This window comes from Geotrypetes seraphini, chromosome 2, assembly GCF_902459505.1.
Source record: "Geotrypetes seraphini chromosome 2, aGeoSer1.1, whole genome shotgun sequence".
NCBI classification, from domain to species: Eukaryota; Metazoa; Chordata; class Amphibia; order Gymnophiona; family Dermophiidae; genus Geotrypetes; species Geotrypetes seraphini.
In genome coordinates, this window is record NC_047085.1 from 474,222,332 (window position 1) to 474,245,529 (window position 23,198).

Below are 23,198 nucleotides of genomic sequence, written 5' to 3' on the forward strand. Positions count from 1 at the left end.
ATCTAAATATACCACATCTAGCACACTCCCTCTATCCAATTCTCTGGTCACCTAGTCAAAGAAATTGATCAGATTTCTCTGACAAGACCTATCTCTAGTGAATTCATGTTGCCTCTGGTCCTGTAATCCACCAGATTCCAGAAACTTCACCATTCTCTGTTTTAAAAGTGTTTCCATTAATTTGCTTAGCACAGAAGTCAGACTTAATAATAATAACAGTTTAATAATAATAACAACAGTTTATATACCGTAGTACCGTGAAGTTCTATGTGGTTTACAAAAGATTAAAAGAAGGTACAAATTTATAGAACTTAAAAGAGGTGAAAGAAAGTGGTTAATAGGTCAAGAGAACTGTATTGAGGAGAAAGAGATGTATGGGTCAGCTGTCTAGATATTTCAGGAACAGATATGTTTTTAGGCACTTCCTGAATTCCTCATAAATAGTGGGCGAAAGCAATTGTTCTAGATCTTTACCCCATAATGCTGCCTGATGTGAGAGAAGGTGTTCATGATGTTTTTTTCAGTTTACATCCTCTAACTGGGGGGGAAACGAAGTTCAAGTGTGAGCTTCTCTTGTGTCTGTTGGCTGAAAAGGAGAAAAGGTCGGTTATGTATTTAGGGGCTAGTCCGTATAGTACTTTAAAGCAGAGGCAAGCGAACTTAAACTTTACGCGTGCTTCTATCGGTAGCCAGTGCAACTGCCGGTAGTAAGGTGTCACGTGATCAAATTTCTTTAGCCCGAAGATTAGTCTGACCGCTGCATTTTGCATTAATTGTAAACGTTGCATATTCTTTTGGGAAATTGCTAAATAGCTGATGTTACAGTAATCAAGTTGACTTAGTACAAGGGATTGTACCAGGATTCTGAATGTTGACGTGTCAAAATATGATTTCATGGATCTAAGTTTCCAGAGAGTGAAAAAACCCTTTCTGATTAAGGAGTCCACCTGGTCTTTCATGGTTAGGCATTGATCCAGAGTTACACCCAGTATCTTCATGGTAGACTGAATATGGTAACTAAGTTTATTGATGCATAGTAGTGTTTTGGTGTCAAGCGGGTGTGGCGAAGTAACGAAAAATTTTGTTTTTTCTGAAATAAGTTTGAGCTTGAAGTCAGTCATCCATTGCTCCATCAAATTTACAGCTTCTGATGGAGTTAGCAAATTGGATGATAATCGTAAAGTCATCTGCATAACTGAATAATTTTATCCCCAGCTGGGTTAATTGCACACCCAGTGAGGACATGTTGACATTGAAAAGCAATGGGGATAGCGGTGACCCTTGCGGCACACCGGATGGATTGCTCCAGGTATCGGAGAGATCATAATTGAAATGTACCTGATAAGTATGGGACATAAGGAAGCCATGAAGCCAGTTCAACACCTCATCCCTGATACCAATAGCGTCTAGGCATTGTAGCATTTTCCCATGGTCTACTTACCGGCCTGCAATTCCCTATTTCTTCCTTACTTCCACTTTGTGGAGAGAGACCATATCCGTCCTTCTCCAGTCCTCCGGTACCACTCCCACCTCTAGACTCATTGAAAAGGTCAGTCAGCGGAGCCACAAGAACTTCCCTAAGTTCCTTCAGCACCCTCAGATGTACACCATCTGGCCCCATCGATCTTTATTAGCTTTTACATATTTCTCCCCTTCACTTTTGAGTCTCACAATGCCTATCACTGATATATCTAAAAAATGTTTTGTCTCCCCATATCAGCTATTTTTTCTTCCATTTGTATCTTTGCTTTCCTGACTACTCGATCAGCCTCTCTTAACTTTTCCAGATATTTTTGCCTGTCTTCTTTTTTTTGCGATCTTTTGTATTTTATGAAAGTTAACCTCTTATTCCTTACTTCTCAACTACTATTTTTGAGAACCAAAGCAGCCTTTTTTTCCTCTTTCTTTTACTTACTTGCCTCACAAAAAGGTCTGTCGCCCTTACAATAACTCCTTTATACATGCCGTAGTTACATCGCTCCTCAAAAAACCCTCGCTGGACCCTACTGCATTTCTACTCCTTCCATCGATGGATGGAAAGGCTGGATAGGCTTTTATCTGTCATTTTTTAATGGTTCTATAGAATTTGCTACTGTATAATACTGAGGTACCAAGAGTTAATGAATTCCCTGATAAATTGCTGTGCCATAAAGTAGTGAGAGTCTACCTAGTAAGTACAGGACATACCCTCCTCTTTTACAAAGGTATGCTAAGCTTTTTAGCGCGCGCTAAACGCTAACGCATGCATGTTATCCTATGGACGCATTAGCGGTTAGCACACACGTTGATTTAGAGTGCACTAAGGGTTCCTTTTACAAAGCCGCGCTAGCGGTTTTATCGCACGCAACGGATTAGCGTGCGCTAGCTGGAAATCTACTGCCTGCTCAAAAGGAAGCGGTAGCGGCAATTTAGCGCGCGCTATTCTGCGCGTTAAGGCCCTAGCGCGGCTTTGTAAAATGAGCCCTAAATCTGTGGTAAAACGCTTAATGCGCTTTTGTAAAAGATGGCCATAGTGTTTTGATGGCTTTATCTGGGCAGAGAATGTGTGTCTTACTGAAAAGATTTTCTAGTGAAATTTAAGTGTGTACTAATGTGCTACTTTAGGTAGTTTATTTGTTTATGCAGATCTTGCTATACTTATGCTGAAATTTGTTTTGTGCGAAGTACTGTCTCACACATCTTACATAACCTGGCAACATTTCCAAATTTGGAATCATGCATTCTTAAACATATCCAGTTTAACTGAATACCTTTTATGGATTCTGACAATAACCCAAATAAAATCTCTAAACAGTGGAACCTTGGTTTACGAGCATAATTCGTTCCAGAAGTATGCTCGTAAACCAAATTTCTCGTATATCAAAGCAAGTTTCCCCATAGGAATGAATGGAAACTCGCTTTGATTCGTTCCACCTCCTCCTCCCCCCCACCCGAGGCTACTGGTACTGCTCCATTAACCCCCCCCCCCCGCGATCTGGCATCACACCTGCAAACCAGCATCCTCCCCCCCGCTCGCGTCGCCCCCCCCTCCACCGCTATCCTACATCCCCTCCCGAGCACCAAAATGACATCTCTTACCCTGATTGGGCATTGGCACCAGCACCAACGCACAGGACATGCCGGTGCCGGTACCCGAAGATCCTCCCTCTTCTGTGCTGGGCTGGGCGATGCATCGGAGATCCTTCCTCTTGCCTGTGCTGGGCTGGACTGGGCCTTGAGCATTTGCGCATGCTCAAGGCCTTCTGGTCTCGCTCTCTCCGTTTTGTAGTCTGGGGACGCTGTCAGTAGATTGGAGATTTGGTTGTCCAGTTTAGCTGCTTGGGTGGCTATGAGGCCATCATATAATCTTTTCCGTTTAACTTCTTTGATTGGGGGGGGTGAGTTTTCCTATGTCTGGTTGAGGTGGTTTGTATGAGGCGGTTGTTCAGGTAGGTTGGGCTGTCTTCATATAAAGTTTTGAATAGTAGACAATAGAATTTAAATTGTGTTCTTGCTGGAATTGGAAGTCAATGTGAGTTGAGGTATGCTTCTGTAATGTGGTCATGTTTCTTTAATGAGTAGATGAGTCTCAGTGCTGTGTTTTCAATTGTTTGTAATTCTATTGTTATTGTTGTAGGGCAGGGGAGATAGAGGATGTTTTACTGGACTATTGCAATTAGGTCTACTGGACTATTGCAATTCCCTCTATCTACCTTGTCCTGCCAACATGATAAAACAACTTTAGACTATACAAAACACTGCCCTCAGACTGATCTACTCCCTGAGAAAATATGATCATATTACAACTGCCTTCCTAGACTCTCACTGGCTACCTATGCAAGCACGAATTCAATTCAAATTCTACTATCTATTATTCAAAGCATTAAACGGCTCCGCCCCCCCCTATCTAAACAACTGCCTAAACCAGATCCTCACCTCAAGACAAAGAAGAACTCCGAACCCTTTTGCCTTCCCTCCACTCAAGGGCACTCAGCGCAAAAAGATGTTTGATAACCTTCTGGCGACGCAAGCAGCAAAACTTAACCACTCCATCTCCAGCCTGTTGACGGCAACAGGCGACTTCAAAACTTTTCAAAAAGAAATCAAAACCCTACTTTTCAAAAAATTTATCCAGATATCTTAACCCAACCCTTCCCCCTCCTCCTAGATAAATTCTCCCCCAAAACCTCCACTTAAATAATCTCTTCCTCCCCAAAACACCAACCAAGAATTCAGATCCCTGAAATGTAACGTAATCTTATTTGTACTCTAACTGTAATCTATTTGTTATATCCAATTTGCAAGTTCTTCCGGAATTAATCCAGCTACCTCTCCTCCCTTGAAAACAAAAAAAAAACAAAAAACAAACAAACAAAAAAAACTGTTGTAACTTCACTGGAAATGTCCAGTTAGCTCTTTTGTAATCCGCCTTGAACTGCAAGGTATAGGCGGAATAGAAGTCCCTAATGTAATGTAATGTAATAGTAGTCTAGTAGACCTCTCAAGTTACTTCATTGGCTCCCTGTCCATTTCCACATACAGTTCAAACTCTTCTTATTGACCTAAAAGTGTATTTATTCCCTCTGCTGCTCCTCAGTACTTCTCCTCTCTTGCCTCTCCCTATATTCCTCCCCAGGCTAGGAACTCCATTTATCATGTAAGTCTTCATTGTCTGTACTCTTTCTACTGCCAACTCCTGACTCCTTCTCTTCTGCTTTGCTGTACCATATGCCTGGAACAAACTACTTGACTCTGTATGTCAGGCTTCATCTCTGACAGAATTCAAATCCATGCCGAAGCCCACTTTTTGAAACTGCTCTGAAGTCCTAACTCCAACCCACTTGTAAAGTACTCATATCTGTCTGTCATTCCCACTCTATCTGCCTTATCATTCCATCTATAATTCCCTACCTGAGCAGGGTGTATAATTTCACCCTTTCTGCCCTGTTTGTCTGTCACAATTAGATTGTAAGCTCTTCTGAGCAGGGACTGTCTCTTCCTTGTTAATGTACAGCGCTACATGCGTCTGGTAGCACTATAGAAATGATGAGCAGTAGCAAAAATGATAAATAGCACCGAGATTTTTTTCATTTTGATCCTTAAAAAAAAAATAAAAATTTTGTTTTTAGAGGGTGTCATTGATAGTCCGCACTCTTTCACAAGAGTGCACCCTATTGCCAAAAAGGGCCCATAATCTAAGCAGAAGGAAAGCACTATCTCAGCCAAAAGAGCACTATTTCAGCAAAACGATATACTCCATATTCGCTGTGATAGGGAATTAACAAAACCGCAAATACTGAAAAACTGTGAATAAATTTTTTATATGTTATTTGCTGTTTTCTATTAAAAACCATCGTGAGTATGGTGAAACCGCGAATAACATGGTGGGAGACAAAACACGATGAACAAAGTGCTGGGAATCAGCGATTTTCTCTGTAAACGCTTGGAATCAGCAATTTCTCTATGCAAGCTGATGTAATTTGGTGGGAGGAGCCAGCAAGCTAAAAACCGTGAATAATCGAAACCACGAATGCTGAAACCCCGAATACAGAGGAAGAAGTCTACTATTTTGGCACACATGCAGTGTTTCAAAGAGTACATAATATTGACAACATCAACATTTCAGGCTAAAGATGAAAAGGGAAATGAAATCCCATCCCTAGTATGGCTGAAGTGGCAGGACATTAGGCCGACTGCTCCTGCTTAACCTCCAGAATTTTTTGTACATACTTTAGTTGAGGATCCCGAGGTGGTGAAATAGAAGGACAAAGTTAAGGCTAACTTACCGATGACCCAGGCGGTGCTGACTAGATATGCAATTGTACATCGGCGAGGGAGTACAGCTGGAGACCTCATTGCTGAACAGCGTGCAGGAGGATTCTCTGCTCTTCACAAGACAGTTTCACTCAGCCCGCCAGCCTGTACCCCACCCCAACTGGCTGCAACTAACTCTCCAGTGTTTGATGGGGTGCTTGTCCAGATGCCGGCAGAAAGGAGATACTGCCTTGTCCAAGGCAGATTCTGGTGCCAAGAGTCTGGAAGTAGTGGGAATGGAGATGTCCTGTGGCTCTATGTTTTCTTTGGCAGTGAGACAGCTATGGTCACAGCCCCAAGGGATACAGTGGATTCGACACCAGTAGGATTCATCGGTGTTGTTGGGGTACATGGATCATTATCATTGTCAATGACATTGGAAACCACCTGGCAAACAATTGTAAGACTGGATGATAACGTGAGTAAAAATTTCAAACAAGAGGAGTCTGACCTGTAGTATTATCAACCAAAGTAACAAATGTTGAGAAAAGTACAGTAAAAGGTGCACAGAAAATGGAGTCATTGGAAAAGAAAGATGAGGAAGCACAATCTGTGCAAACTAGAATCATTTGGGATTGCACGATTCCACATCGAATGTGGAATCGTGCAATCCCAAATGATTCTAGTTTCCACTTTAGTTAGGTCACCTAAGGAACTCTTTTAGAGATATCTGACTGATGTTCTCAATTGAGAGCTTAATCAATACCACCAGTGAGCAGAATTTATTACGAGCTAAAAAGCACAATACTACTGAACAACCTCCAGGTGGAGAACAGTCTTTAGTGTCACCAGACTGTTTGAATTAGTGCTGCCTGATTCAGGAAAAAAAATTTGATTCGATTCAGCCTATTGAATCAATTTTTCAATTCAGTTCGATTTTCCTGCCCAATTGGGTGTTTTTTTCAAACATTCTGGTGGGTTTATTTTATAGCTTTTTCACCCCCCCCCCCCTTGGCTTCTCCTAACCACACTGGCGCTGTGGTGTAAATAAAATAAAGAAACAAAAAGGACTTTTCCTCTCTCTGTTAAATCCTAGCTCACTTTTGTGGTCTAACACCAGCTCTGGCAGGATACACATTTCAAATCTGACATATTGTAATCACAAAACAGAAAATAAAATGATTTTTTTCTACCTTTTGTTGTCTGGTCATTATTCAAATCTTGTTGGTCCCCAACACTGTTTGTCTTCTGATAACTTGCTTGCCAGGGTCTCCTTCTTTCTTCTTTCTCCATGCCAACCATCCATCTTCTAGCTCTGTCCTCCCCTTCCGTTTCCCTTCCCTCCCCCAGATCCACAGATCCACCTTTTCTCAACTGCCCTTTCATCCAGCATCTCTCCCTTCTTCCCCACTACTCCAGGGTCCAACATATCTCCCTTTCTTTTCCCAACTACCCTCCTATCCAGTATCTCTATCCCCCCTCCACACCATCCCTTGTGTCCATCTTCTCTCCCTATCTGTTCCCTCCCTAAATCCCATTGTCCACCTTCTCTCTCCCTCTCCTCTGTTTTTAGACCCATTATTTCTTCCTCCCCAAACTCCGGCATATGTATGTCTCTTTGAACACTCCCTTCCCTCCCTCCCTCCCTCCCTCCGTGTACTTCTACACCAGGCCCCTCTTCCCTGAAGGTCTGTCTCCCCTGAAGGCCTGCACTCCCCCCCCCCAAAAAAAGCCCTGCATCTCACCCCCTGAAGGCCTGCCTGTCCCCCCTGAAGGCCTGCACCCCACCCCTAAAGGCCTGTACCCTCCCGAAGGCCTGCATGTTTCCCCTGGCCTCCTGCGCACCATTTACCTACTAGCATCAGCCTGCATAAGAACATAAGCATTGCCTCTGCCGGGTCAGACCAGAGGTCCATCGTGCCCAGCAGTCCGCTCCCACGGCGGCCCCCCAGGTCCATGACCTGTAAGTGATCCTTTACCTAAATCGTGTATTCCCTATTCATTTAGTGTCCTGGATAGTTACCCTCTACCTGTATCCTTCAATCCCCTTCACCTTCAGGAAGTCATCCAATCCCTTTTTGAAACCCAATATTGTCCTATCAGCCTGCAGAGAAGATCACTGGGGCTAGTGATCTCTGCAAGCTGCTATAGGTCTTTGGAGCTGTTTCCTCTGCCGCGATCCTGCCTCTGATGTCAGAGGAGGGGCGGGACCGCGGCAGAGGAAACAGCTCTGAAGACCTATAACAGCTTGCAGAGATCACTAGCCCTAGCGATCTTCTCTACAGGCTGCTGCTAGTAGGTAAATGGTGCGTGGGAGGCCAGGGGGGGAAGCTGAATACCAGCGGGAGGCCAGAGGGGAAGCCGGACACCAGGAGGGAAGCCAGACATCAGCGCTTCCCGACTGACCCTCCCCCCTCACCCTCTAAAGCAGGTGCGGCAGCGGCTGGCCAGCAAGAGGCAGCGCTGCCGCTCCTGCTTTAGGGGGTGAGGGTGGAGGGTTAGTTACCGAATCGGGAGGCCGATTTTTTGTTTTGTTTTGTTTTAAATTGATTCGAATCGATTCACCCGACGTGAATCGGTGAACCGATTTGAATCGTGAATCAGGCAGCACTAGTTTGAATGTACATGACCTCCTTGAAACATCTGTGGAGTATATGGAAAGTCAGGCAACTCTGCTTGTAACTTTTGCCTTTGAAATTGATAGAATCATATTTTGACTTTGTTCTTTCACCATAGATCTGAGCTGTTTATGGGTAAACTAGTTTGGTGCTTTCCTGATGTCTGCAAAGAAACCCAGCCTAACGTGCATAGCGCCTATTTTTTGGAAGGCCGCCTACATTTTTAGAGGCACCTTATTGCAGAATCGCTCTTTCTTGGTAGGCGCCTAAGTTTCAATTATTGCTGATTAAAAAGCTTAATTGAGCTTGTTAATAAATTTATATAGGCGCCCATCTAGTTGGACGCCTCCAAAATAGGTGCCTAACATTAGACGCCGGTTACAGAATTTGGGCCTAAGTGACTTGCCCAGAGTCACAAGGGGTGACAGGTCAAAAGCGCATGACGACAAAGACGCGTCGACAACCCAGCGCAGACAACTGAGCGCAAGGCGGAAGCGCGCCGAAGAAAAACAGTATTTTAAGGGGCTCCGACAGGGGGTATTGGTAGGGAACCCCCCCACTTTACTTAACAGAGATTGCGTTGTAACCCCCCACATTATACTGAAAATTTCACTTTTTCCCTAAAAAAGAGTGAAAAAGTTAAGTTTCCAGTAAATGAGGGAGGTTACAACCCCCCAAACCCCCCACAACGCCGGCGTGATCTCTATTAAGTAAAGTGGGGGGGGGGGGTTCCCCACCAATACCCCACGTCGGAGCCCCTTAAAATACTGTTTTTCTTCGGCGCGCTTCCGCCTTGTGCTCAGTTGTCTTCGCTGGGTTGTCGGCGCGCCTTTGTCGTCACGCGCTTTTGTCTTTAAACCATCACAAGGAGCAGTGCAGGGTTTGAACCCACAACACTTAGAAAGTCATGTACATAAATTCTAATGAATGCCAATAATTGCTTATTAATTGGCAATTATCATTGCTGATTGGTTTGTTAACCAATTAGATTGCGTGCGCAGATCTGCAATTCACACACAGGTTTATGCATGCAAGTTTGGTCACAGTATGTAGAATCCAGGGGACATACTTTTCCTTGTGCCGCTGTGCGTATATTTTTAGGGCAGCTATTTTGCCTGCACGTGCTCAAATTGTTCAAAAGTATATTCCTGCCTCAAGAAACACCTCTGCTCAGTTTGGTTACCTATGCGTTGTTTCATATGTGTCTGACCCTTGATCTGAAGGGAAATGAGACAATCAGTCTGGCTAAACAAGAGTGCAAACGGAATTCAGTAACCCTGTCATATTTGTAAATTAAGCTATGTGAAATTTATTTTACTTTATCAAAACAGTCATTTTTCAGGCATGTCGGATTCATTTCTTTGGCCCTTAGGGGAAGGGCAAATTTATTTGAGATTTATTTGAGAGAAGAAAGAATTTTAGATAAATTTAAGAGTAATCTTAAAGGATTTCTTTTTAAAGATGCATTTAACGATTAATTAATTTTATATTTTAACTTTTTAATTATTTTAAATTCACCTACCTTCCCCATTGTTTTTATCCTTAAATGTCTCTATTATATTAAAATGTATTTCTTGAGTTCAATAATTTTTATTAAGTTTTTAGAAAAAATCAAGAGTACAAAAATGGCAAAAACAAACCAAATGTAAATCCAAATACAAGCCCAAGTACAAGACATAGCCAAAGCATCTAAGTGTCATCATCAAGCATAACATCAAGTCAAGTACAGTGTATAATGAGGAAATCGACAATATAGAAAGAACAATGAATCTGAAGAATATGTAAATAAATAAATAAATAAATAAGAGAGATAAAGGAAAAGAAAAGAAAAAGGGTGAGAAGAAGAGAAAGAAGAAGAAAACAAAGAAGAAGAAGACAGGAGTGTCTATGAGGTCGAACGAACATAGGAATCCAAAAATTTCCAAGGTGAATTGCATGGTAACAAGTTCATGGAAAGTCTGGCTATGTTTCTCTTTTCATACGCATATGATTCGAATTTATGGTACATGCTTAAAGAGTTCCACCAGAAGGAGTAGTCTAATAGCGAAGAGGACTTCCAATTTTTTAAGATGTGCATAAGGGCTGTCACAAACATAGTATCAATAAGTTTAGGAGGACAGTTTGAAAGAGCAAAACATGAATGTTGAGATCGAAGAATTATGATATCCAAAGAGAGTTCAGTTGAGCAACCAGTAATGTGTTTAATGGTATCCCAAATGCGAATCCAAAAAGAATGAACTGGAGAACAGTGGAAAAGCATATGGTCCAGAGTTCCTGATTCTTTTGTACAGTTCCAACAAATCGAATCTTGTTTAAGGTTAGCTTTCCACATTCGAAAAGGAGTCCATACTGCATTCCACATGATGAAGAACATTGATTGAGAAACTCTGGCTGACAATAGAGGACGATTTGTTGATGACCAAAATAGGTCCCAGTCAATATCAGAGGATGGTGTTGTCAGCACAGAGTCCCAATGTTTCAATGAATGAGAGGAGAAGGTAAAGGAGTTGTCTCTAAGGATGCTATAAAACAACGATATAGCTTTACCTTTCGATATAGCCAATGTGGACCAGTGGCGTATAGTGTGAATGGATGAACCATAATCAAATCGAAGAGGCAGAGAGGATATCACTCCAGTAAGAGAGAGCCATTGAGAATATGTAGAGGGAGGCAACGAGTGGGTAGAACAGAGAATTTCAAAGGGAACAGGTGTAGTTAGAGTCATCAGTTGATGAGGAAACCACAACCCAGCACGCTGCCATTTTTTCCATGAGAATGATTTTCCATTTTTTTGAAGTTTGGGGTTATTCCAAATTGATATGAACGGGCTGTCTTTAATTGAAATTTCTGCAGTCTCATCTAATAAGTGAAGAGCATGCCGCGTTGCACTCAGCAGGGGATACCCCCTCAATCTTCTAGGAATTGGGATAGTTGCCAAGCAAGTAATGTGCAAAGGTGTACAAATAAAGTGCTCCATCTCGAACCAGGCTGGAGGATCTTGGGGATAAGGATTAGTGATCCAATAAGCTCCGTATTTGGCCAATGATGCAATATAGTAAAAATAGAAATCCGGTAAATTTAAACCACCATTAACCTTAGAAGCTTTCAATTTAGCAAGGGCAATGCGAGGCTTTTTTTTGTTCCAAACAAATTCGGATATTTTCTTATCTAGCCAATGAAAAAATGCTTTTCTGCATAAAGATGGGAGCATTGAAAGAGTATAATTTAGTTGAGGAGCGAGAGTCATTTTAATAGCAGCAATCCTGCCCCACCAAGACAGATATAATGGAGACCATCGAGTCGTTGTGTTTAGAACTAAGTTTTTAATTTTAGATAAATTTAGATCTTGAGCATGAGTTGAATCTTTATGAATTAAAATACCCAGGTACTTCACAGCCCCACGAGCCCATGGAAACGGGAATTGAATGAGATCCGAAGGAGAAATATGATCATTAAGAGGAAAAATCTCTGATTTCTCCCAGTTGACTGAATATCCAGATAGAAGGGAGTATTTAGAGACAATGTTAACAAGAGCAGGAAGGGAATCAGTAGGCTCACGAATAAAGAGAAGAACGTCATCGGCGTATGCCGCTAACTTGATATGACGAGTGGAAGTGGAGATTCCTTTAATTTTGGGGCATTGACGAATGGCAGAAAGAAGAGGTTCTAGGGCCAAATTAAACAGTAAAGGTGAAAGTGGGCAGCCCTGACGAGTACCTCTGTGGAGTGAAAATTTGTTAGAAAGGGCGTTATTAATTAGAATGCGGGCTGTAGGATGGCGATATAAGGTTTCAATCCACTCTGTGAAGAATGGACCAAAATTATACCATTTCAGGATGCGAAAAAGAAATGGCCATTCCACGCGATCAAAGGCCTTCTCCGCGTCAATGGCTAGGCCAACTACGGGATCAGGAAGAGTTTTAGCATGGGCATTGATATGGTGGAAGAGGCGTAGATTATCACCTATATATCTTTGTTTAATAAATCCCACTTGATCAGTATGAATTAGAGAAGGGATAGCTTTATTTAGTCTCAGTGATAGAAGTTTTGCCATAATCTTATAGTCTAAATTAAGAAGAGATATGGGACGGAAGTTTTTAACCAGAGTGGGATCTCTATCAGGCTTGGGAATGACAACAATAGTAGCTTCAGTAAAATTAAATTGTTTATCTGGAGCGGAGTGAAGAAATTCATAATAATTGTGGAGATGTGGGGCCAAAAGAGTACGAAATTGTTTAAAAAACTCATTAGTGAAGCCATCAGGACCTGGGGCTTTACCATTGGGCAGGGACGAAATTGCAGATTCTATTTCAGATATAGTTATAGGAGAGTCGAGCTCTAGTTTTACAGAATCTGTTAAAGACGGATGAGTCAAAGAGGCAAGAAATGAGTCCATCTCAGAATCTGAGGCAGATTGTTCGGATTTGTATAAAGCAGCGTAGAATTGTTCAAACTGAGAGGAAATCAAAGATCTAGTCTTGACCAACTGTCCCAGTGAGTCCTGAACAGCTGTTATGTGCAGACGCTTAGATTTATTTTTTAGATATCTGGCCAAAGGACGACCCATAAGGTTATCTCCCATGTAGTGGCCCGATGTCGAAATAAAAATATCACGCCTAGCTGTGCATGAAACCAGAGTGTTATATTCGTATTTAAGATTTTGGATGCGTTGTTGTATAGACGGGTCGTGTAGGTGGGCAGACATGTGCTGTAACTCTAGTGTTTTGATAGAGGATTCTAAGTCTTTCTCTTTTTGCAGGGATTGTTTCTTTTTCCAGGAGGCCAATTTAATCAATTCACCTCTAATTGAAGCTTTGTAAGCCTCCCAGACAATGGAAGGGCAGACCTCAGGATCCTTTGAATTGAATTCAAAGAATTCAGTAGTAAAGGATTTGATTCTTTCAGCTATTTCAGTGTCTAAAAGTAAAGTATTATTAAGTCTCCAAGAGGAGGACTGTTTGGTGGGAGCAGAGATGAGTAGGTGTAGAGAAACGGCCGCATGATCTGTAAGTGAGATTGGATGGATGATGGTATTCGTGAGGTCATGAGATAGAGAGGAGGATATTAGGAAAAAATCTATTCTTGTGTATGTATTGTGTGGAGGCGAGAAGTGAGAGTATTCCCTACCTTTTGGATTGAACAGCCGCCATGGATCAACAAGTGAGAAAGTGTCTTTAAGGGCATGTAAAGCTGTGAAGGACCTGGATCTCGAAGGTTTACAAGATGATGATCTATCAATATAAATGTCCTGAACCTGATTGAAGTCGCCTCCTAATATCAGGGAACATGAACCAAATTCTATTAATGCTATCTGAAGGTCCTGAAAAAATTCTGGGTGATCCAGAACTGGAGCATATATATTAAGGAACACAAAATCTACTGAGTGCAACGCAGCATGCACCAAGCACCATCTACCCTCAGTATCTGTCCTTGAGGAGTGGATGACAGGAGAGAGTTTATCATTAAATAATATAGATACCCCATTTTTTTTACGTTGGGTAGCAGGAGAATATAGGTGAGTGGAGTATCCTTTGAGTTGGAATTTCAAAGCGGCAGCTGGAGGGAGGTGAGTCTCCTGTAAAAAAATTACATCAGGGTGTTTATTTGAGATATAATTAGCTATCTTTTTCCTCTTGATGGGATGGTTCAATCCATTCACATTGAAAGAAAAAATATGTAAATCAGTCATAAGCCTTATTAATTAACAAGTGATGTAGAAGATGCTACCCATGTTCGCACAAAATATATATACAAGATGTTATATAAAAAGACACTCCTGTCAGAAAAGTAAGGGGAGAAGAAAAAGGAAAAAGAGAAGAAAAAAAACCAGAAAAAGCTGTAGATGTCAGCACGCAATGCAGTCATAAAAGACCTCATTGCTGTGCATGAAGCAAAGCAGTTAAAGGGTGCTCCTGTGAGCACAGAGATGTAACACAGGTGAAACAACTAACCACCCCGCACCCATCATAATAACAACAATATATTGGTGCGCCTTTCAGAAATCACAACTAAATGCATTTACAACAACAGAGGAGAGAGAGAGCAGCTGTAGCCATCAGCAGCTTCACAAGTTAGCGCATTTTTAAAGATTCAAGGAAAGCTGCTAGGTCATCCGGATCTGTATATGAAGTAGTGTGGTTGTTGTAGGTCACTTTCATCCTGGCCGGATACATAAGACCATATTTGGCTCCTATATCTCTGAGCTCCTGGCGATGGGACAGAAATGCCTTTCTTTTCAGTGCTGTAGATTTAGCCAGATCTGGAACGATGAAGAGTTTCCTGCCCTGGTAAAGCAGCTGGGGTTTAGCTTTTGCAGCAGTGAGAATCTGCAGCGTGTGCTGAAATCTAAGCAATTTAGCTACTATGGGACGAGGTGCAGTAGCATGTGCAGAGAGATGAGATGGCACACGGTGAGCACGTTCTATTTCCAATGGAGGAGAGAAAGTTAGTCCCATTGTTTTAGGCAGAAAGTCAGACAGGAAGGAGATCATGTCAGAGCCCTCTGTTGATTCAGGTAGTCCAATGATCCTCAAATTAGACCTCCTGCTGCGATTAGAAAGATCCTCGACGTCATGTTGTAAAGAGGTAATCAATTTATCATGTTTTTGTACCAGTGCTTGTGTGGTATGGAGCTCCGACGTTTTCTCCTCTAGGGCGTCAAGGCGGTGGCGTGCATCGACGAATTGTGAGTTCAACGCCTCAATCTCCCCTCTGAGGAGTTTTGTTTCCTCGACCTGCTCCTGTACTATTAAGCGAACTGATCGCATTTCTCTTAGGAGCAGGTCGAATGAAGCCTCGTCCCCCTTAGGCGCCATTTTCTCCGGCGTGGTCGGGTCAGTCTTGGGCCTCTTACCGCTGGATGGCACGGGTACTACAAGCTCCGTTTTCGTTGGTTTCGGCGGTGACATTGTAGGCACTGGATTTGTAGATAAATCGGCAATATCGGCGATATTTAATTTTTCCTGAAAAGGCACTTTGGTGCAGAAGTCGGGTGCGGTGCGAGGGAGCTGTTAAAACATGCGTGCAACCTCCGTGGCAGTCAGGCTCCGCCCCCATTAAAATGTATTTCTATACCTCATTTTACCCATTGTTTTCAAGTTTGTATCGTTATGTCATGTATACTTCGGATACTTTAATGTATGTTAAATTACTATAAATTTATCTAATTTTGTAAATACTGATGTACATCGCCTAGAACTTTGAATAGGCGATTAATCAAATTTTATAATAAACTTGAAACTTGAAAGGGAGAACTTTATAATTGGTGCTTGAAAGGAAGGAGGGGGGAATAAAGAAGGGGAAGGAATCTCAGAGATAGGAAATAGAGGAGACTTCATTTGCCGCTAAAAACTGAAGTGCTGTAGTGGTTTACAATTCTAAAAACAGCTCATTATATCAAGTTACAAACTTAATAACCTCTCACTGTGCAACAACAATTATTATTATTATACTAATTAAACCATCACATCCATAAGACCCACCCCAAATATAATAATCATCTAATTGCAACCCTCATTATCAAATCCACTCATTAACTATATAAAAGACCTCAATAATTAGCCGTTACCCATAGCACTCTGACTTTCCTTACTATCCATGTTAATGTTCATTCCGCACTGCAAAAGTTTTTAGTAAAAAGCCACATTTTCAATAGCTTACTTCAATGTATGGAAGGAGAGAATCTTGGAACAGGGAAATGAAAAAAGTGTTTCAGGGAGACTGGAATGAGGTGTGCAGAGGGAGAAGAGGATGGGAGAATCAGAAAGCAGGTGAAGAAAGGTGAAAGGAAAAGTGGCAAGGGATATCAGAGAGGAGAAAGGGAATCTTAGATCAACCAGAGGAATCTTGAATTAACAAAGGAAAGAACAATTCCCTCCCAACCCCCTCCTACACTTTGCTCCCTCCCCAACGATACCTCTCTAATCCTCTCACTCAAAACCCTTTTTGATTGAATTTTCATAAGCAACATTACCACATTGCTAAGGAGAACATAATAAATATCAAGAAATTACGACAGGAACATTTACAATTAGGGGGAAATTAACTTATCGTTGGTAGGCGCCCTACCAGTGCCTAAGTTAATGAACAAACACCGTTTAAAATGGCAAAAAAAATACACCATTAAAGCATCTAAATAATATGCACCAGAATCACACCTATGTTGGTGCTTTAGGCTGCCAACGACACTATGGACATGGCTAATGCTGGAAGTGGCATTAGGCGGCCTAAAACACCTGGGTAAGTGCAATTCATGACAAAGATAGACACTGGAAATGTAGGCTCAAAAAACCCTGGCCTATCTTTCACGGAGGCCCGATTCTCTATAGGGCGTCATAACGTGACTGACACATGTTCGGCGGCTGCTTTTTAAGCCGATATCGGCACACTATAGAGAATCCGGGCCTAAGTAAATAAGGAAAATATTCATGCATCAGTCCACTAAAAAGGAAGGTACTTTGGAAAAAGATGGGGATTCTTATTAGTCCATTACAAGAAAGAAGCAAAGGGAAATACAGGTGGATTATAATTCAGTCACCATGCATTCCACTATTACAGGAGTATCACCAGACAAGTTCCTGGAGGAAAAGTCCATAGTCTGCTATTGAGATAGATATGGGGAAACCCACTGCTATCCCTGGATTGGAAGCATGGAATGTTGCTACTATCTGGGATTCTACCAGGTACTTATGACATGATGGCCACTGCAGGAAGCAGGATACTTCAGGGGTGTCAAATGTCGGTCCTCGAGGGCCGCAATCCAGTCATTTTTTTCAGGATTTCCCCAATGAATATGCATGAGATCTATTTGCATGCACTGCTTTCATTGTATGCTAATATATCTCATGCATATTCATTAGAGAAATCCTGAAATCCCGACTGGATAGCGGCCCTCGAGGACCGACATTTGACACCCCTGGGCTAAATGGACCATTGAACAACCCCAGTATGGTTATTGTTATATTCTTGTGACTCTACCAAAGCCTTATTGGAGAGAAACACATACAATTGTGATGGTTTACAGAACTATATAGCATCTTGATATCCAATGATATATATACACAAGGAATTCTTCTCTATAATACATGATATCCAAAAGTAAAAACCGTTAAATACAAACGGTACTTAAAAAGATGTCAAAAGGTCAAAAATGTAAACGGGAGGCTCACCCACGGACTCGGGAACATCCAGTGGTTATAAATTATTAATTGTAAAGTGAATCCTCGGTGTGAGGTTTGTGAGCTCTAAAAAGCAGATCCCCACCAGGGACCACTCTGTTGCTCAATTAAGTCATGATATTACCCAGCACAGAAGCCAATCAGGTTTCTGCCACACACCATAATCGGATTCAATGTTGTGCATTTAAATAACAAAAAAGACAAACTACTCCACCTAACAGTCATCAAAAGATAATCAAACAGTGGAGCGGGTATACAATCTTCCCAAAAATTGTTAAAAATCTGTTTAAAATATACTTCATAAATATTTCACCACATCAAATCTATGTTGACTGTAGGATGTCTCATAAGTGTCTCAAAAATATTTGAGGAAGGTGGAAGGACCTCCGACACCCCTTTTCCACTCACAATGGAGCAACATATTGCTGGTCCATTCAGTGGGTCCATTCAATGGGTCAGGAGCATTGTCAGAAGAATGAATTTCCTCCTTCCCAAAGAGTCAGTCATGTCAGGGCAGTCGGCAGGAATTTCTCCCAGTCCAATCAAATGATTGTGCACCCCAAGCTCTGCAAGAGGAAGTACAGCTCCCCACACCCCTCCCCCATGAGATCTGTAGCTGTTAGAAGAAATCTGAGATGAAGGCTCTGGAAGGTGCAAGAAAGCACTTCAAGCCCTCGGCCAAATCCTCTGTCAAGATACCGTAATTGACCTAGCTTACTTAACAGAATCATTTGAAGAGTTACAAGGGAAAATAGGTTCCTTAAAGCCCCAGTGTCATAATATGCCTGTCCAAGCAATGAAACGTGATAGCAGCCATCACTGTGACTACAGATCCAGAAAGGGACTGGTAAATTTTATTGGCTGGGTGGGGCCAAGAGATTGTCTCCTTGCTTCAATGTTGACCTCGTAGTTTTCTATCTTGCTTTTATGATGATATAAACCAGTGGTCTCAAACTCAAACCCTTTGCAGGGCCACATTTTGGATTTGAAGGTACTTGGAGGGCCTCAGAAAAAAATAGTTAATGTCTTATTAAAGAAATGACAATTTTGCATGAGGTAAAACTCTTTATAGTTTATAAATCTTTTCAAGTCTTGATAATAATATTGTAATTTATAGCTAAAGAGACATACATGAAAAAGGGCCTCAAAATAGTACCTGGCGGGCCGCATGTGGTCCCCCGGGCCGCGTGTTTGAGACTACCGATATAAACTGTCTTGATGCATTGTAGACTTGGTGGCATATCCAGGTTTAATAAATGATAAACAGGCTTTAAATGTGAGAACAGGCTAAGCATTCTCCCCATCGAAGCATAGATTGTTCCGTATTCATAGGATTTTACCAGACATCTGGATTTCTCCGGACATGTCCTCCTTTTGAGGACATGTCCAGGGCGTTCAGACGGCTTTTCAAAACCTGGCGCTTTGTCCGGGTTTTGAAACACTTTCCTCCACATCGCTCTCGGGCAGGAGGGCATCCGCAATGACACGATGACTGCGTCATGATGGGGCAGGGATGGGTGGAAGTGGGCAGGCCTGGGGGGAGCAAGCCTAGGGGTCTGGATTTTCCAAACAGAAAATCTGGTAACCCTACGTCTTCATAGCAGGAAGGCATTATGATAGCCTTTTTATACCTATGGGCTTCTTAGCATTTTGAGCACATTCTATAAAAGATGCCTAAAGTTAGGTGCTTAACTTTAATTATTTAAAAAGCTTAATCAGTGCCTGTAACATGCAATTAGCACCTCATAATTGACTTAATTAGATGCCTAGATTGGTAGGTGTATTATTTAAATTTGTACTTCACTGTAAATGTACAGTTTTCTCTTATGTGAACCGCATCAAACTGTAAGGTTAGGGGTTAGGGGTGGATCGTGGGCATGTTTTTCATGTCAGTGCCTCTTTTGGACTTCGGCGCCGGTACTGTTTGTGAAGGGGCAGGAGAAGTAGTCGGCCTCATCGAGTGGGGAGCCAGTGCATGGAATGTCCCGTTGTCCCCCCAAGTTGGCTGAAGGAGAAGATATCAGGAAGCAAGGTTTGACGGTGTCAGGTCAAAAGCGCGCTGGGACAAAGGCGCGCCCAGACAATTGAGCGCAGCGCGGAGGTGCGCGCCGCTCAAAATTACTGTTTTTAGGGCTCCGACAGGGGGCATGGGGGGGAACCCCTCCACTTTACTTAATAGACATCGCGCCGCGTTGTGGGGGGTTGTAACCCCCCACATTTTAATGAAAACTTCACATATTCCCTGTTTTTAGGGAAAAAGTTAAGTTTACAGTAAAATGTGGAGGGTTACAACCCCCAAACTCCCCATAACGCCGGCGCCATGTCTATTAAGTAAAGTGGGGGGGGGGGGTTCCCCAACAAACCCCCCCCGGCGGAGCCCCTAAAAACTGTAATTTTCTTCGGCGCGCGCCTCCATCTTGTGCTCAGTTGTCGGCGCGCGCCTTTGTCTTTCGCGCCGTTGTCTATGAACCAGGTTTGACACTGCAACAATTTCTGGAGCTGCTGAGTTGGCTCAGCATGGCACCGCTCTCGGTGGATTTTAGAAACCAGCAGTAGTAGGCTGTGACACCATATGGGAAGCCATCGAGATGTTGGACTGGATTTGTCTCTGTACTAAACTGTGAAGGCATTTCTGGAGGTCTGGTAGAAGTATAGGGTGTTTAGATCTACCCTGTTAGAAACCTTTTTCCTTGAACTGAACTGAAATGTGAGGTTATGTAATTCAGATATATGTATGGGTTCTAATGTTTATATTTTTTCCTGATTTTTCATTGATGACCCCAAGATGATGTAAGGACTTTATGGGGATTCCGCCCAAGGATCTTGGTTATGGAGCCATATTACCGTACTTGTTAAAATCTCCTGTCATATATCAACAACAACAACAATTTATTATTTCTGTAGTGCTACCAGCCACACATAGCACTATACATTGTACATGCAAGAGACGGTCACTGCTCAGAAGAGCTTACAATCTAATTATGACAGACACACAGAGGGGGCTAAAAGGTGGTAGGGGACTATTAAGGGAATGACAGACAGATAGGTTGGTTGGGTCAGTGTTTAAACGCAGCTTCAAATAAGTGGGTTTTTAGTCTGGCTTTGAATACTGCCAGAGACGGAGCCTGATGGAGTGAGCCAGGCAGGTTGATCCAAACATGCGGTGCAGCGAGGTAGAAGGGACGGAGACGGGAGTCATGTACAATTTAAGGGTGCTGATGTTATTTCTTGAACCCAAACAATTGTTGAAATTTTTGGTGCCTTGGGAGGGAGGGCTGACTGTGATAGTAGTTCCCTTTGGTTAGCACGTAATCTGGCTGCCGCTGTATAGGATTCTTCTGCGTTGTAGATGTTTGCTTTCACTACTTCTAGTGCAGTGGTTTCAAATTCAAACCCTTTGCAGGGCCACATTTTGGATTTGTAGGTACTTGGAGGGCCGCAGAAAAAATAGTTATTGTCTTATTAAAGAAATGACAACTTTACACGAGGTAAAATTCGTTATAGTTTTTCACTTTCCGCATGTTGTACTGCTTTCAGCTGTGTATAGCTGAAATTATCAGAAGCAATTAAGGAAAGATTTATAAACTATAGAGTTTTACGGTGATGAGACAAACGTGCACTGACAATTCAGTGCAAGACTTCAGCGTGCCACAGGATAAACTTATTTTAAAGGGCTCCGACGGGGTATGTGTGTGGGGAATCCCCCCACTCTACTTAATAGGGATCGCACTGCCGTGTTGGGGGAGTGTAGGGGGTATAACCCCCCACATTATACTGAAAACTTAATTTTTCCCTAAAAAATAGGGAAAAAGTTAAGTTTTCAGTATAATGTGGGATTACAACCCCCCCCTAACGCCAGCGCGATCCCTATTAAGTAAAGTGGGGGTTTCCTACCTACACCCCCCGTCAGAGCCCTTTAAAATAAGGTTTTCCTGCGGCGCGCTGAAGTCTTGCGCTGAATTGTCGGGGCTCATTTGTCGGCGCGCACTTAAGACTATGAACCGTACAGATGCAGGAAAGCACTTGTGTGAGGTTACAGCAGTGAGGCAGGCAATGTTCCAGAACAATGGTAACATACCGAGGGCCTCAAAATAATACCTGGCGGACCGCATGTGGCCCCCGGGCCACGAGTTTGAGACCACTGTTCTAGTGCATTCAAATTGACCTCATTCATATTCACTGTGGAAATCCTGAAGACCAGGCTGGGTTGTGGTTTCTTTTCTTTTTTCCTATATGTACTGTTTGTTTCCTGCTTGACTTCAGCAACACTGTGGGCTAATGAATGATATTTATTTCCTATATGAAGGGGTTTCCCTGTATGTTTATGTCTTGCTCTGATTTCTTTTTTCAAGTATAGACTTGAATATTATGTTGAATTCTAAAATAAAATAATAATAATAAAAATCTTTAAAACAATGAGGGCTCTTTTACTAAAATACAGTAAAGTTTTCACTTTCTATGCATTAGTTGCAAAAACGAATGTATGGTAATTGCAAAACCTTTACAGTAAACGCAAGGGGGGTGTCCAGCACCTGCCCTGCATTTACCACATAGAGCAGACACTTACCACACGGCACCTTATTACCTGCAGTGGCAGGCCCACCCCAAAATAATGCCACATGGAACTGCTCCCTGCCCCCTCCCCCCATATATCTTTTTTACAGAAAGGGTGGTGGATGCGTGGAAGGATCTCCTGGAGGAGGTGGTGGAGACAGAGATTGTGTCTGAATTCAGGAGGGCCTGGGATAGGCACGAGGGATCTCTCAGAGAGAGAAAGAGATAATGGTTCCTGTGGATGGGCAGACTAGATGGGCCATTTGGCCTTTATCTGCCATCATGTTTCTATTTCCCCCCTGATACACTCCCCAACTTTGGTTCCCCTTCCTAAAATCCCCAGTCTTTGTTCCTCCTGGCTTTAACCCTGCTTACTGGGCTTGACCACCTGCCACTGAGTCAAACCTTTTCCATAGCTCCTCACCCCTCTGAGACTTACCCAGTCCCAGACAGAACTGGGTAACTTGTCAGCTCTACTTAAACTATTGTAGGTACACAAATTTAGTTGAGTTGGCATTTTATTTAGGTGACTGGAATGCGCTTCCAGAGGGACAGGGTACAATATTGGGGTTCAAGAAGGGATTGGATGAATTCCTGAAGAAAAAAGGGATAAAAGGGTATAGATAGAGGTATAGATACAGGTCCTGGACCTGATGGGCCGCCGTATGAGCGGACTGCTGGGCAAGATGAACCTCTGGTCTGACCCAGCAGAGGCACTGCTTTTGTTATGTTCTTATGTTGACTGAGCCAAAGTATTTTGGCCAGCAGCTTTAATTACTAGTATTTTGGCTGGCTCATTTTCTCAAGGTATAGACAGCTACTACACTGGGGACTTCCATGGCTTGTATGTTAGACCAGAATAAGGTGAGAACCATGATTGACCAAGGTAAGTTTAAATGCCACTGTAGTAGAGAATAGCACAGTGACTGAATTCATCACTGTTCCCATCCCTGCGGAAATCCATCCCCATGTCATTCATTAAGGAGAGAGGGAAGAATCAGAGTATGAAAGGACAGAACCACTGACCCTCAAACCTTGCATTGAAGAATGCTGGTGTAGAAGGACTGAGGTTGGGACAGATACTAAAGCGTGACATGGGATTGTTTCCCCCGGCTAC